Source organism: Hyla sarda, chromosome 6 (genome assembly GCF_029499605.1).
Source record: "Hyla sarda isolate aHylSar1 chromosome 6, aHylSar1.hap1, whole genome shotgun sequence".
In the NCBI taxonomy this organism is placed as follows: Eukaryota; Metazoa; Chordata; class Amphibia; order Anura; family Hylidae; genus Hyla; species Hyla sarda.
In genome coordinates, this window is record NC_079194.1 from 210,113,734 (window position 1) to 210,128,192 (window position 14,459).

At 39.9% G+C, this 14,459-nt stretch overlaps 1 protein-coding gene and 1 long non-coding RNA gene across 2 annotated transcripts in view; one reads left to right on the forward strand and one right to left on the reverse strand.

The window, feature by feature from the left end:
• Positions 1-14,459, forward strand: part of NOD2 (nucleotide binding oligomerization domain containing 2) — an 83,553-nt gene that overhangs the window by 62,792 nt on the left and 6,302 nt on the right. The window lies entirely within an intron of this gene.
• On the reverse strand, positions 10,890-13,609 carry LOC130276676 (uncharacterized). The gene is made up of 3 exons (XR_008845208.1): positions 13,536-13,609; positions 11,699-11,780; positions 10,890-11,245 (listed from the first exon to the last, which is right to left on the reverse strand). It is a non-coding gene; the product is annotated as an uncharacterized LOC130276676 (long non-coding RNA).

Sequence of the window (14,459 nt, forward strand, 5' to 3'; positions counted from 1 at the left end):
TACCTTACATATACATTACAGACATATTACATACAATACATTACATATACATGCATTACAGACTTATTACATACAGTACATTACATATACATACATTACAGACACTGAGGCAAATAACATACAGTACATAATTTTTTTTAAATTGCTTTACAAATATACATACAAACAAAAATGACCACATAAATATAAAATACCCACCCTTACTACCAAAATTACTTCTTTATCTTTTATTCTTTCTAAATTTAATGCAAATATTGCTGTTTTAGGTTCAAAATTCATCATAACTTGTAATTTATCTCAAATACCTTGTTCCAAACTCTTTGAACACAAGAACAGTTCCAAACCATTTGTAACCAATTAGCATCTGACATTTTACACTTAGGGCAATACAGATCTTCCCTAGCTCTTACTTAAAAAAGAAATCTTGGTGAGTATTGTGTACGGTATGCTAGCATAAGGAAGGAAATTCTATGATTTATAATAATTGTGGCTCTGCCAATATTCCTTAATGATATTCTCCATTCATCCTCTGAAATCCCACCTACATCACGCACATGACATAATCTTTTCACCACTTTTTCCCAACCATTTTCCCCCAGCATTTATATAGTGAACCAAGTAACTTTTTCTCTCCTCCTTGTGACTTTTTAATAAACTCTGTAATATAATATGTGTCTACTCAGTTTGTCTTTCCCTCTTTCTTTTTTAGTGCATCTTTCACCTGTAAATATCCAAAATAATTCCCAGTGTTTAAATTAAATTTATCATTTAACCACTTCCACTCTCGTAACTCCCCTCCTTGACATAAATGATCCACCATATAAATTCCTTTTTGTTCCCAATTAATATATTCCGATATTTTATTTAATTCTGGGAGATTTTCATTGTGCCATATTGGGGTGCACAAATACCTGGGTCAATAACGTTACTAATGTTATCTCACCTTGGGCCTATATCTTTAACCTCCCATTTTCTAACAACTCCCAAATTGACCTACATTTTCCCCCCTTCTTACTATAAAAATTCTTGAGTAATAAAATGTAACTGTGCTGCAATAAAATAGAGAAAAAAATTTGGAGTACTTAAGCCACCTTTTTCCGACGGTTGTACTAAATTATGCATCTTAATTCTAACCCTTTTCCGTCCCCAGATCAGATTATTTAGTTTCCTCCCCATACTTTTAAAGAAGCTGTTTTTCACCCACATAGGTGAGGCTCTCAAATAATATAAAGTCATTGGGAGTATCACCATTTTCACTAAACCAACTCTATCAGCCATAATCAGTCCCAATTTTGTCCAGATATTTATTTTTTCCCCTACTCTTTTACCCAAGGGCTCCAAATTTAAATTCTCAAATTCGGACATATTCTTTGATATCTTGATACCCAAGTAGTCCAAACACTCACTAGTTTTTAATATTTTAACAGAACCAATAGGGACCTCAATCGCCCAATGGGAGCAGTCCTGATTTCTGCCAGTTAATTTTCCTTCCTGAGAATGCTCCAAACTCCTCCACCACTTGAATCACCATTGGGACTGTCTTTACTGGATTTCTAATAAACAGAATCACGTCATCCACATACAACTGAATCTTTTCCCTATCACCTTGAACCCCAAACCCTTGGAAACACCCTGTGTTCCTAATCATTACCCCTAGTGGTTATATAAATAACGCAAATAATAATGGTGATAAAGGGCATCCCTGCCTTGTCCCTCTTTTAAGTTGTACAATCTTAGATAACTTTCCATAAATTTTTATTCTTGCCATAGGAACAAAATATATAGTTTGAATTGCTTGCATAAAAAATGAACCCAAATAAAAAAAATTCCATCACCCTAAAAAAGAAATACCCACTCCACCCTGTCAAATGCCTTATTAGCATCCAAGGACAGAATGGAGCTGGGATCCCCACCCAGTGTTTGAATATTTAAAAAGGCTCTGTGTATATTCCCAAACATACTCCTCCCCATTAGAAAACCTCTCTGCTGTTCTCCTATGGTTTCTCCTACAACCCTCTTCAATCCACCTGACCAAATATTTGCAAATAATTTATAGTCCATATTTAGATATTTCGATATTTTCTTTGCTGCCCCCTTCTTGGGGATTAAAATTATCACTGCTTCCATCATTGAGGGAGGTAAACCAAGGATTCATTAAATATCTCCAACAAACAGGGCAACATGGCTTTTTGAAACCTCCTATATATTTCAAATGGAAATCCATCTCATCCGGGGGCAGAGTAACCAGTACAGGTGTTTTCCTGTTCGCAGCGCCCCGGTCAGACCCGCTGACCAGGAGCGCTGCGCTAATGTCTCTAGCCGGAATGCGATCCGCGATGCGGGACGCGCCCGCTCGCGATTCGCATCCCGGCCCGCTTACCAGACTCGTTCCCCGTCTGTTCTGTCCCGGCGCGCGCGGCCCCGCTCCCTAGGGCGCGCGCGCCGGCTCTCTGCGATTTAAAGGGCCGGTGCGCCTGGTTCTAATTAGTATGTTCACCTGTGCACTTCCCTATATAACCTCACTTCCCCTTCCCTTCCTTGCCGGATCTTGTTGCCATTGTGCCAGTGAAAGCGTTCTTTGTATGTCCCAAGCCAGTGTTCCAGACCTCTTGCCGTTGCCCCTGACTACGATCCTTGCTGCCTGCCCTGACCTTCTGCTACGTCCGACCTTGCTCTTGCCTAATCCCTTGTACCGCGCCTATCTCAGCAGTCAGGGAGGTTGAGCCGTTGCCGGTGGATACGACCTGGTTGCTACTGCCGCTTCAAGACCATCCTGCTTTGCGTCGGGCTCTGGTGAATACCAGTAGCAACTTAGAACCGGTCCGCCGGCACGGTCCACACCAATCCCTCTCTGACACAGAGGATCCACCTCCAGCTTGCCGAATCCTGACAGTCTGCTAATCTAGTTCTGCCCCCCTTTACACTACCGCCCCTACGATATCTTTTATTATCCATTACAGAATTGAAGTCCCCCATGATGTACAAATCCTTCTAATACTTCCCATTCAAAAACTCCATTAACATTTTCAATACCTCAGGTGAGTATGGTGGAGGGATATACACAAATGCGAGGACTACGTATACCCTGTTCCATTCTACATATAAAAAAACAAATCTCCCCTTTTTATCACATTGCACCGTTTTCACCTTAATATTAAGTTTCCCATGTGTTAGAACAGTAAGTCCAGCTGAATAATTAGACCCAAATGTGTGAAATTCCTGGTTAGCCCATTTCTTTTTAACTAGATGGACAGTTTCCTTAGTTAGGTGGGATTCCAGTAAACATACTATTGCTGAAAGGTAATCCTTACCCCTATATATAATCGCTACTCTTTTCCTCCTCTCTTTAATACCCCTAATATTCCAAACTAGTACCCTACCACCCTGACTATCCTGGGCCCCTAACATTTAGATGGTGTCTCTCCTCCTTTCCTCCTACATTGGTGCCAGGCTGACTTCCTATCCCTCTCCCTTCCCCTTCCCCCCCTAATAGTCCGCTTCTACTAACGGACCTCTCCACTTTCCACAAAACACCCTCGCTCCCTGTATTACTCTTTTCCATATTTATTTTAGCCTCATAGGCCTTGCACTTCCATCCATTTTCCAATCTCCCCTGGGGACTGGAAAATTAATGTTTTCCCATTAAACACAGTCCTTAGACGTGCCAGAAATAAGAGTGAGAAGGGAATGTTCTGATGTGCAATCTTTTCTTAATGTCTCTGTTCTCCATCCTTTTCCTTTGAGTTTCTCTTGAAAAGTCTGGGTATATATAGATGTTTGCACTCCCCAGCTCAATCTTCCCTTTTGCCCTTGCTACTTTCAGCAGGATATCTCGATCTCTGGCACACATAAATTTCAGCAATAAAGTCCTTGTTGGGGCTCCTGGTATTGGTTTTGTAAACAGGACCCAATGGTCTCTCTATAGAAAACCAGGCCGAGAAAGACTGTTCCCCAAACATATCAATTATCCACTTAGTGCAGAATGCTATTGGGTCTGTCCCCTCCTCTCCCTCGGGTAACCCAATAATTGTTACATTCGCTCGTCTTGACCTGTCTTCTAGGTCTTCTAATTTCCCCTTCAGATAGTTATTCTCCTTAGATAATTCTTCCTGTACTTTTTCCATATCACCAATTTTACCATCTAATTGGGGGATCCATTTCTCTACTTTCCCCACTCTTTCTTTAACCTTTTTCATATCCTCCCAAATCAGCCCCACATCTTAGCTGAGACTGCCAACTTGCAGAGTCAATTCTTCCAATGCTTTATTGCTTTTTTCCACTCCATTCAAAATAGAGCTCAGCATTTGTGTACTGAGCTCTCCACTCTCTCCCTCCTCCGTGACCCCTTCCTCTTGTAGGACCATATATCTTGAACCGTTTACACTCTCTCCATATCTTTGGGTCCTTTTTTTTAATAACATCTTTAGGAGATTTTAAAAATGTATACATTTTTCGAGTATTTATAACTTATCCAGCGGGGTTACCGCCCTATCTCCTAGGTTGTAATTTTGGGGCCATTATGTTATATGAGATCTTTTTTCCTACCTGTTGGGTGGTGTTTACTTTTACTCAAAATAGTCCCGGGATATGTGCCTGGAAAAAGTAAGGACCATAACAGTCTTAACAGTCCAGCAAGCCCCCAACTCTTCCTTTTATTCCTCAACAGCATTCCAAAATTTCCCCACACATTTTGACTTACAGTTCTGACGGTCTATTTCTTGCTCATTCTGTTGTAGAGCTTACAAATTAATTCACAGCAGTGTCCTATAAAATCAAATATAAATATACTTTTTTTTAAAAAACAGACCATTCTTATTTATCCCTTGTACTTAAAAATTACTGGGTCCAATATGCCAGACATTACTAGCAATACATATCTTAGTTGGAGGCACAGAACAGTCCTATTGCACCCTACAATCCTATCCTGGTCCTATAAATATCATGCAAATAATCCATCTTCCATCTGCGTTCCCCAATGGGTCCATTTACTATCCCAATAGAGAGCACAGTTCACATTTATTATACTTTTTCAAATGCTAGCCCCAGGGCTCAGTGATACACAGACTGTTATACATGGCAGTTCATTTAATATCCCCTTTTACAGCCATTTCCAATAGTCTGCTTACACATATTGGGTGGAAGATTGTGTCACTTTCTCACCCATTCCTCGATTTGCCTCCTGGCTCAGGTCTCTCGGCTCCCGCTGAGGCTCAGAGTGTCTCCTCCGTGTCACCTACTTGGCGTCTTCCGGCCCTCACTGCAGCACTGTAAGCGCGACCTCATGACCTCCAAGTTCACACCGCGGTCTGCTCACCTGACCGGTCAAATGACTGAGCCTCCTGTACGGACTTCCTTCATCTCCCCGGCGCTCGCACCCACCTCCATACCTCCACAGCTGCCCAGCAAATCGCTGCACCATCCAATTCACCGGCCATACCAGGGAAAAGGGACCCAAACTCCCCGCGCCATCCATTCATCTTTTCCGGAAAAGTCCTCCAGGATCACTCGGCAGGAGGGAGAGAGTTCCCGGAGCGTTAAGAGCAGATAAGCTCACATCCTCTCGTCACGTGGACCGCCACCTTCTCACCTACATACAGTACATTACATATACATACATTACAGACACATTACATACAGTACTATACATATACATTCATTACAGACACATTACATACAGTACATTACATATACAGTGTTTCCACAAAAATAAGACACTGTCTTATATTTATTTTTCCTCAAGAAGACACGCTAAGGCTTATTTTCAGGGGATGTCTTATTTTTATTAAGTATGGTACAACAATACAGAGACCCACACACTGTTGCTGGTTGGTGCTGGATGAGAGAGAGCCACAGTGCTGAGTAAAACGGCAGCTACAGCTTTATTCTTTCCCTTGAGTACCCACAAAGCAGAACTTTCTATTCCTCACTTCACTGAGGAGACTTTTACTTTGTCTTTCTGTCTCCCTCTATGACACGGCTGGCAGCACGAACAGAAGGACTGGGACCTGACAGGGGGCAGCTGTCATGATGGGGTAGATGAGAAGGGCTGCCAGTCTTCTTTACCGCTCCGTGCCGATATGCTTAGCCACGCCTACCACTATGTCTTATTTTCAGGATATGGCTTATAATACGCCAATGCTACGGCTTATTTTATGGGTATGTCTGTTTTCAGGGAAACAGGGTACATACATTACAGAAACATAGACATATTATATACAGTACCTTACATATAAATACATTACAGACACAGACATATTACATACAATACATTACATATACATACATTACAGACACAGACATATTACATACAATACATTACAAATACATACATTACAAACACATAGGCATATTACATACAGTACCTTACATATACATACATTACAGACACAGACATATTACATACAATACATTACATATACACACATTACAGACATATTACATACAGTACCTTACAAATACTTACATTACAGACACATAGACATATTACATACAGTACATTATATATACAGACATTACAGACACAGACATATTACATACAATACATTACAAATACATACATTACAGACACTTACAGATACTCCCCTCCCTGCCATACCTGAAGAGTTCAGTCTCGGTAATAGGTAAAGCCGTGGATTACATATTACAGACACATAGGGATATTACATACAGTACATTACATATACATACATTACAGACATATTACATACAGTACATTACATATACATACATTACAGACACATAGACATATTACATACAGTACATTACATATACATATTACAGACACATAAGGATATTACATACAGTATATTACATATACATACATTACAGACACATTACATACAGTACATTACATATACATACATTACAGACACATTACATACAGTACATTACATATACATACATTACAGACACATTGCATACAGTACATTACATATACATATTACAGACACATAAGGATATTACATACAGTACATTACATATACATACATTACAGACACATTACATACAGTACATTACATATACATATTACAGACACAAGGATATTACATACAGTACATTACATATACATGCATTACAGACATATTACATACAGTACATTACATATACATACATTACAGACACATAAGGATATTACATACAGTACATGACATATACATACATTACAGACATATTACATACAGTACATTACATATACATATTACAGACACATACGGATATTACATACAGTACATTACATATACATACATTACAGACATATTACATACAGTACATTACATATACATACATTACAGACCTATTACATACAGTACATTACATATACATACATTACAGACACATTACATACAGTACATTACATATACATACATTACAGACACATTACATACAGTACATTACATATACATACATTACAGACCTATTACATACAGTACATTACATATACATACATTACAGACCTATTACATACAGTACATTACATATACATACATTACAGACACATTACATACAGTACATTACATATACATACATCACAGACACATTACATACAGTACATTACATATACATACATTACAGACATATTACATACAGTACATTACATATACAAACATTACAGACATAAAGGTATATTACATACAGTACCTTACATATACATACATTACAGACATATTACATACAGTACATTACATATACATACATTACAGACATATTACATACAGTGCATTACATATATATACATACATTACAGACACATTACATACAGTACATTACATATACATACATTACAGACATATTACATACAGTACATTACATATACATACATTACAGACACATTACATACAGTACATTACATATACATACATTACTGACATATTACATACAGTACATTACATATACATACATTACAGCCATATTACATACAGTACATTACATATTACAGACACATAAGGATATTACATACAGTACATTATATATACATACATTACAGACACATTACATACAGTACATTACATATTACAGACACATAGGGATATTACATACAGTACATTACATATACATACACATACATTACAGACTTATTACATACAGTACATTACATATTACAGACACATAGGGATATTACATACAGTACATTACATATACATACATTACAGACATATTACATACAATACATTACATATACATACATTACAGACATATTACATACAGTACATTACATATACATATTACAGACACATAGGGATATTACATACAGTACATTACATATACATACATTACAGACATATTACATACAGTACATTACATATACATATTACAGACACATACGGATATTACATACAGTGCATTACATATACATACATTACAGACATATTACATACAGTACATTACATATACATATTACAGACACATAGGGATATTACATCCAGTACATTACATATACATACATTACAGACACATAGGGATATTACATACAGTACATTACATATACATACATTACAGACATAAAGGTATATTACATACAGTACCTTATATATACATACATTACAGACATATTACATACAGTACATTACATATACATACATTACAGACATATTACATACAGTACATCACATATACATATTACAGACACATAGGGATATTACATCCAGAACATTACATATACATACATTACAGACATATTACATACAGTACATTACATATACATACATTACAGACACATAGGGATATTACATACAGTACATTACATATACATACATTACAGACATATTACATACAGTACATTACATATACATACATTACAGACACAGACATATTACATACAATACATTACATATACATACATTACAGACATATTACATACAGTACATTACATATACATACATTACAGACATAAAGGTATATTACATACAGTACCTTATATATACATACATTACAGACATATTACATACAGTACATTATATATACATACATTACAGACATATTACATACAGTACATTACATATACATATTACAGACACATAGGGATATTACATACAGTACATTACATATACATACATTACAGACATATTACATACAGTACATTACATATACATATTACAGACACATACGGATATTACATACAGTACATTACATATACATACATTACAGACATATTACATACAGTACATTACATATACATATTACAGACACATAGGGATATTACATCCAGTACATTACATATACATACATTACAGACACATAGGGATATTACATACAGTACATTACATATACATACATTACAGACATAAAGGTATATTACATACAGTACCTTATATATACATACATTACAGACATATTACATACAGTACATTACATATACATACATTACAGACATATTACATACAGTACATCACATATACATATTACAGACACATAGGGATATTACATCCAGAACATTACATATACATACATTACAGACATATTACATACAGTACATTACATATACATACATTACAGACACATAGGGATATTACATACAGTACATTACATATACATACATTACAGACATATTACATACAGTACATTACATATACATACATTACAGACACAGACATATTACATACAATACATTACATATACATACATTACAGACATATTACATACAGTACATTACATATACATATTACAGACACATAGGGATATTACATCCAGAACATTACATATACATACATTACAGACACATTACATACAGTACATAAAAATCTAATAGCCTGTCATTGATGCCATTGGTAGCACTAAAGAACTGAACTGCCAATGGAAAGAATTTCCTATTCCCCTTGTTGCTTGCATCAGTTGCGACAGAAAATTTGCACAGATTTTTTTGCATTTCTTTAATTACATTGTCGATAGAGAATGGTGCCAGCACATTTTCAACAAGGCATTCCATCTTTGTTCTGCCAAGATGCACCTTGACATGAAGTTTTGCTCCACAGTCAGCAGATAAATAACTGTGATGGTGTTTAACTGTGTGGAACACCTGTGTCAGTTCAGTATCTGTGACAACATCTTGTTCTTTGCTTTGAGTGGTAGGAAAAAACTTTGTAATTATGTTGTTTTGCTTTTTGCTTTGCATTGCCAATATATGTTTTTTCCCCATTGCATGCTGCTTCACAGCATCAATACCATCATACCTTATGCTGAACACACGCTCACACACTATGCACCGTACACTATTATTATCACTTGCTTTTGCAATCCAGGGCTTGATGTTTACATCCAGTAGCCAAGAGTCATTAAAAGTGCAGTTTCTCGATCTGGGTTTCTTCTTTGGTGGTGAAGACGGGGACATTTCCTGCTCAGCCATCTCTTTACTATTGTTGTCAGGAACTTTAAGGTTGTCGCCTCTCTGCAACAGCGTTAATTTATATTAGCTTCTATTACCCTCTTAATGAAATGATGATTTTTCATTTTTTTCTCCTCATCTTTTAAAATTCATAATTCTTTAAACCCGTTTGGCCTTAAGGACACAGCAAATTTCAGTTTGTGCACTTTTGCTTTTTCCTCCTCCTCTTCATAACTCTTTAGATTTTCTACCTGCAGACCCATATGAGGCTTTTTTTTGCATCACCAATTGTACTTTATAATGACATCACTCATTTTACCACCAAATCTATGGCGCGTAATCTGTGCTCTATTGCTCCAGCCTGGTTAGCCAGGCTTGGAGCAATCAAGCACCAAGGATGACAGAGAGGCAGGTAAGGGCCATCCATACAGCAGATCGGGACCCCACAATATTGTTGCGGTAGTCCCAATCAGCCCCCTGAGCTAACCAGGAATGGGAAAACCTGCATTTAGGCACCGCAATCAACTTTGATTGCGGTGCCTAAAGGGTTAATGCCGATAGCAGCCGGGACCGTGCCACTATAATACTTGCTCACCGCATGAGTGAGCGCTAAATACTGGGACCAGGGTGTACAGGTACGCCCTTGGTCCTTAAGAGATAAAGTTTCCATCTACAGACCCACATAAGGGCTTGTTGTTTGCAGGTGATGGCTGCAATGAGATGTCAGCCAATAGCCTGATATTTAGCAGGGGAGCAACAGCTTTGTCAATGCAGCTCTGAGTGTGACTAAAGCATAAGACAACATGTTGAATACCAATCTAAGCTGAGTATGGCGGCACTTATTGTACAGGGTTGATGTTGCTCAGAAGGGTAGCGTGAGTTGACAATTATGGAATTCTGAGGATGGTCTTCAGGCACAATCTCAATCTGCATCAAGACAAAAAACATTTGTAAGCACTCAAAAGGTCAGAAAAAAGGTAGGTAAAGTGGATGAGCTTTGTAACATTTCTGAAATACACTGCAGATTCTACTTTAAAAATATTTATATGTAGTACTCCTTTTGAGCAGTTAAAAAGACAAAAATGTCCCTATTCCACCCAAATCCCACACACAATAAACTAAAATTTATACATATGTAAGAAACACTAAATTTCCATGACCAATAATACTGGTATACAAGGAGTAAATATATACCAGCACACAATAATTGGATAATACCGCCATACTGTACTGAATAAAACCACGTTACACAGACCAGTATACTATAAAGGATCTGTACACAATATAAGTGATTATATACAGGACCATATGGCGGTAGATATCAGCTGTACACAGGATCTGTATACCATATAAGTGATTACAGTTACATTTTGGACTCACAATTCCGTCTTTTCTGATCAGCAGTGTCCTCTTTCCTTTTCTTCTCTGTCAGGATCAGACCGCCATGTGGATCTCTTAACATCTGCAGGAAAAACATGTCAGACTTTACATTTTTCCAGTGCCCTCCCCTCCTCCACACAATCTTTCCATCTATAGGCCCACAAACTGTAATAAAACCCTCCTTGGTGTCCTGCACAGTAAAAGGGCAGGTAGGTAGGTAGCCAGGTAAATAGGTAACTAGGTAGGTAGATCAGGAAGCCGGATATGTAGGTAGGTGACAAGCCAGTTAGGTAGGGGGCTAGCTATGTAGTTAGGCAGCCATGTATGAAGGCCAGGTACATAGCTAGATAGCCTGGTATGTAGGTAAGTAGTTAGGAATCCAGGTATAAAGTTAGGTAGCCCCCCCCCCAATAAGTATAGGCAGTTACACCCCCCCCCCGTTCCCTATAGGCAGAGTCACCCCCTCTCTTCCCCATAGGTATAGGCAGTTACCCCCCTCCCTCTCTTCCCCATAGGTATAGGCAGTTACCCCCCTCCCTCTCTTCCCCATAGGTATAGGCAGTAACCCCCCCTCTCTTCCCCATAGGTATAGGCAGTTACCCCCCCCCACTCTTCCCCATAGGTATAGGCAGTCCCCCCCCCCACTCTTCCCCATAGGTATAGGGTATAGGCAGTTACCCCCCTCTCTCTTCCCCATAGGTATAGGCAGTTACCCCCCCCTCTCTCTTCCCTATAGGTATAGGCAGGTACCCCCCCTCTCTCTTCCCTATAGGTATAGGCAGTTACCCCCCTCTCTCTTCCCCATAGGTACAGGCAGTTACCCCCCCCCCTTTCTCTTCCCTATAGGTATAGGCAGTAACCCCCCCCCTCTTCCCCATAGGTTTAGGCAGTTACCCCCTCCCCCTCTTCCCCATAGGTATAGGCGGTTACCCCTTCCCCCCTCTTCCCTATAGGTACAGGCAGTTACCCCCCCTCTCTCTTCCCTATAGGTATAGGCAGTTACCCCCCTCTCTGTTCCCTATAGGTATAGGCAGTTAGCCCCCCTCTTCCCCATAGGTACAGGCAGTTACCCCCCCCCCTCTTTCCCATAAGTATAGGCAGTTACCCCCCTCTTCCCCATAGGTACAGGCAGTTACCCCCCTCTCTCTTCCCCATAGGTATAGGCAGTTACCCCCCCCCTCTCTCTTCCCCATAGGTATAGGCAGTTACCCCCCCTCTTCCCCATAAGTATAGGCAGTTACCCCCTCCCCCCCTCTTCCCCATAGGTATAAGCAGTTACCCCCCTCTCTCTTCCCCATAGGTATAGTAAGTTACCCCCCCCCCCCCCACAGGGGAATTGGGGTGGGTGGGGTGGAATTCAGAGACACATACACACTGGCTGACAGTGTCAGACACACAAACACTGACACACACACACTGGCCGACAGACACATAAACACTGACTGACAGACACACAAACACTGACACACACATAGTAACAGACACACACAGACACACTTACCTACTACCGCAGCACCTCTCCAGTCTCCTCTCAGTCTCGGCGAGTGACGTGGCGTCCTGCGCGGGTCTGCGGAGTGACGTCACTTCCGCAACGTCCCTCCGCAGATCCAGCCGCACAGCATTGTACAGTGCCAGGTAAAGTTTTAGACTAGGACTGGGAGACAGGGACAGCCTTGGAGTCAGACAGGGTGCTGTGCTGAGAGCGGCATGGTGCGGGCGTGCGGCCCGCACCCCCGCTCAGCGGCGCCGGCACCGAACAGAACCGGAGTTTTTTTTTGGTTAGTGTGATGACAGTGAATGAAAAATACCGGCCATGGTATTTTTCATCCAAACTTACCGGCACAGCCCGGAATCTGAATGAAAATACCGGCAGGGTGGCAACCTCATGACTGGGAGAGATATATCAAAACCTGTCCAGAGGAAAAGTTGCCCAGTTGCCCATAGCAACCAAACAGATCGCTTCTTTCATTATTAACAAGGCCTCGGCAAAATTAAAGAAGCGATCTGATTGGTTGCTATGGGCAACTGGGACACTTTTCCTTTGCACAGGTTTTGATAAATCTTCCCCTCTTTCCTGGAGAACACAGTGGGGCAGTTTTCTGTCACTGAGCTCCAGCAGGTCCTTATATGACTGTCAGGTCAGAGGAAGGAGGATACTGCTGAGGGGACCTGTAGATCAGCAGCTACATAAAATCAGCACATTCACACGGCCCTGTCCTCACCCTCCTCCTCAGTTCCGACTGCACTACAGAGAGCAGGAGGGGCCCATGGAGAGTGGGGAGGATCCTGTAGGTCAGGCAGAAAGGAAATTCAAAAATAATGGTGAGGGGCACATGACAGGGGGGCATATTAAGTGAGGGGCACATGACAGATGGGTCATTATAAGTGAGAGGCACATGACAGAGGGCATAATAAGTGAAGGACACATGACAGGGGGCATTATAAGTGAAGGGCACATGACAGAGGGCATTATAAGTGAAGGGCACATGACAGGGGGCATTATAAGTGAGGGGCACAGGACAAAGGACATGATTATTATTATTATGTGGGGGGAACAGGATGGACATTGTTTTATGTGGGGGGCACAGGATGGGTCATAATTATTATTACATGTGGGGGCACAGAATGGGGCATTATTGCTATATGTGAGAGGCACAGAGTGTTTTGCAGTTCAGAGGTATAGTGTATATTATTAGGAATTTCTGGGGTGGTACGGTTATTATAGGCCACAACACGTTATGGTATTGTATTAAGAGGGTGC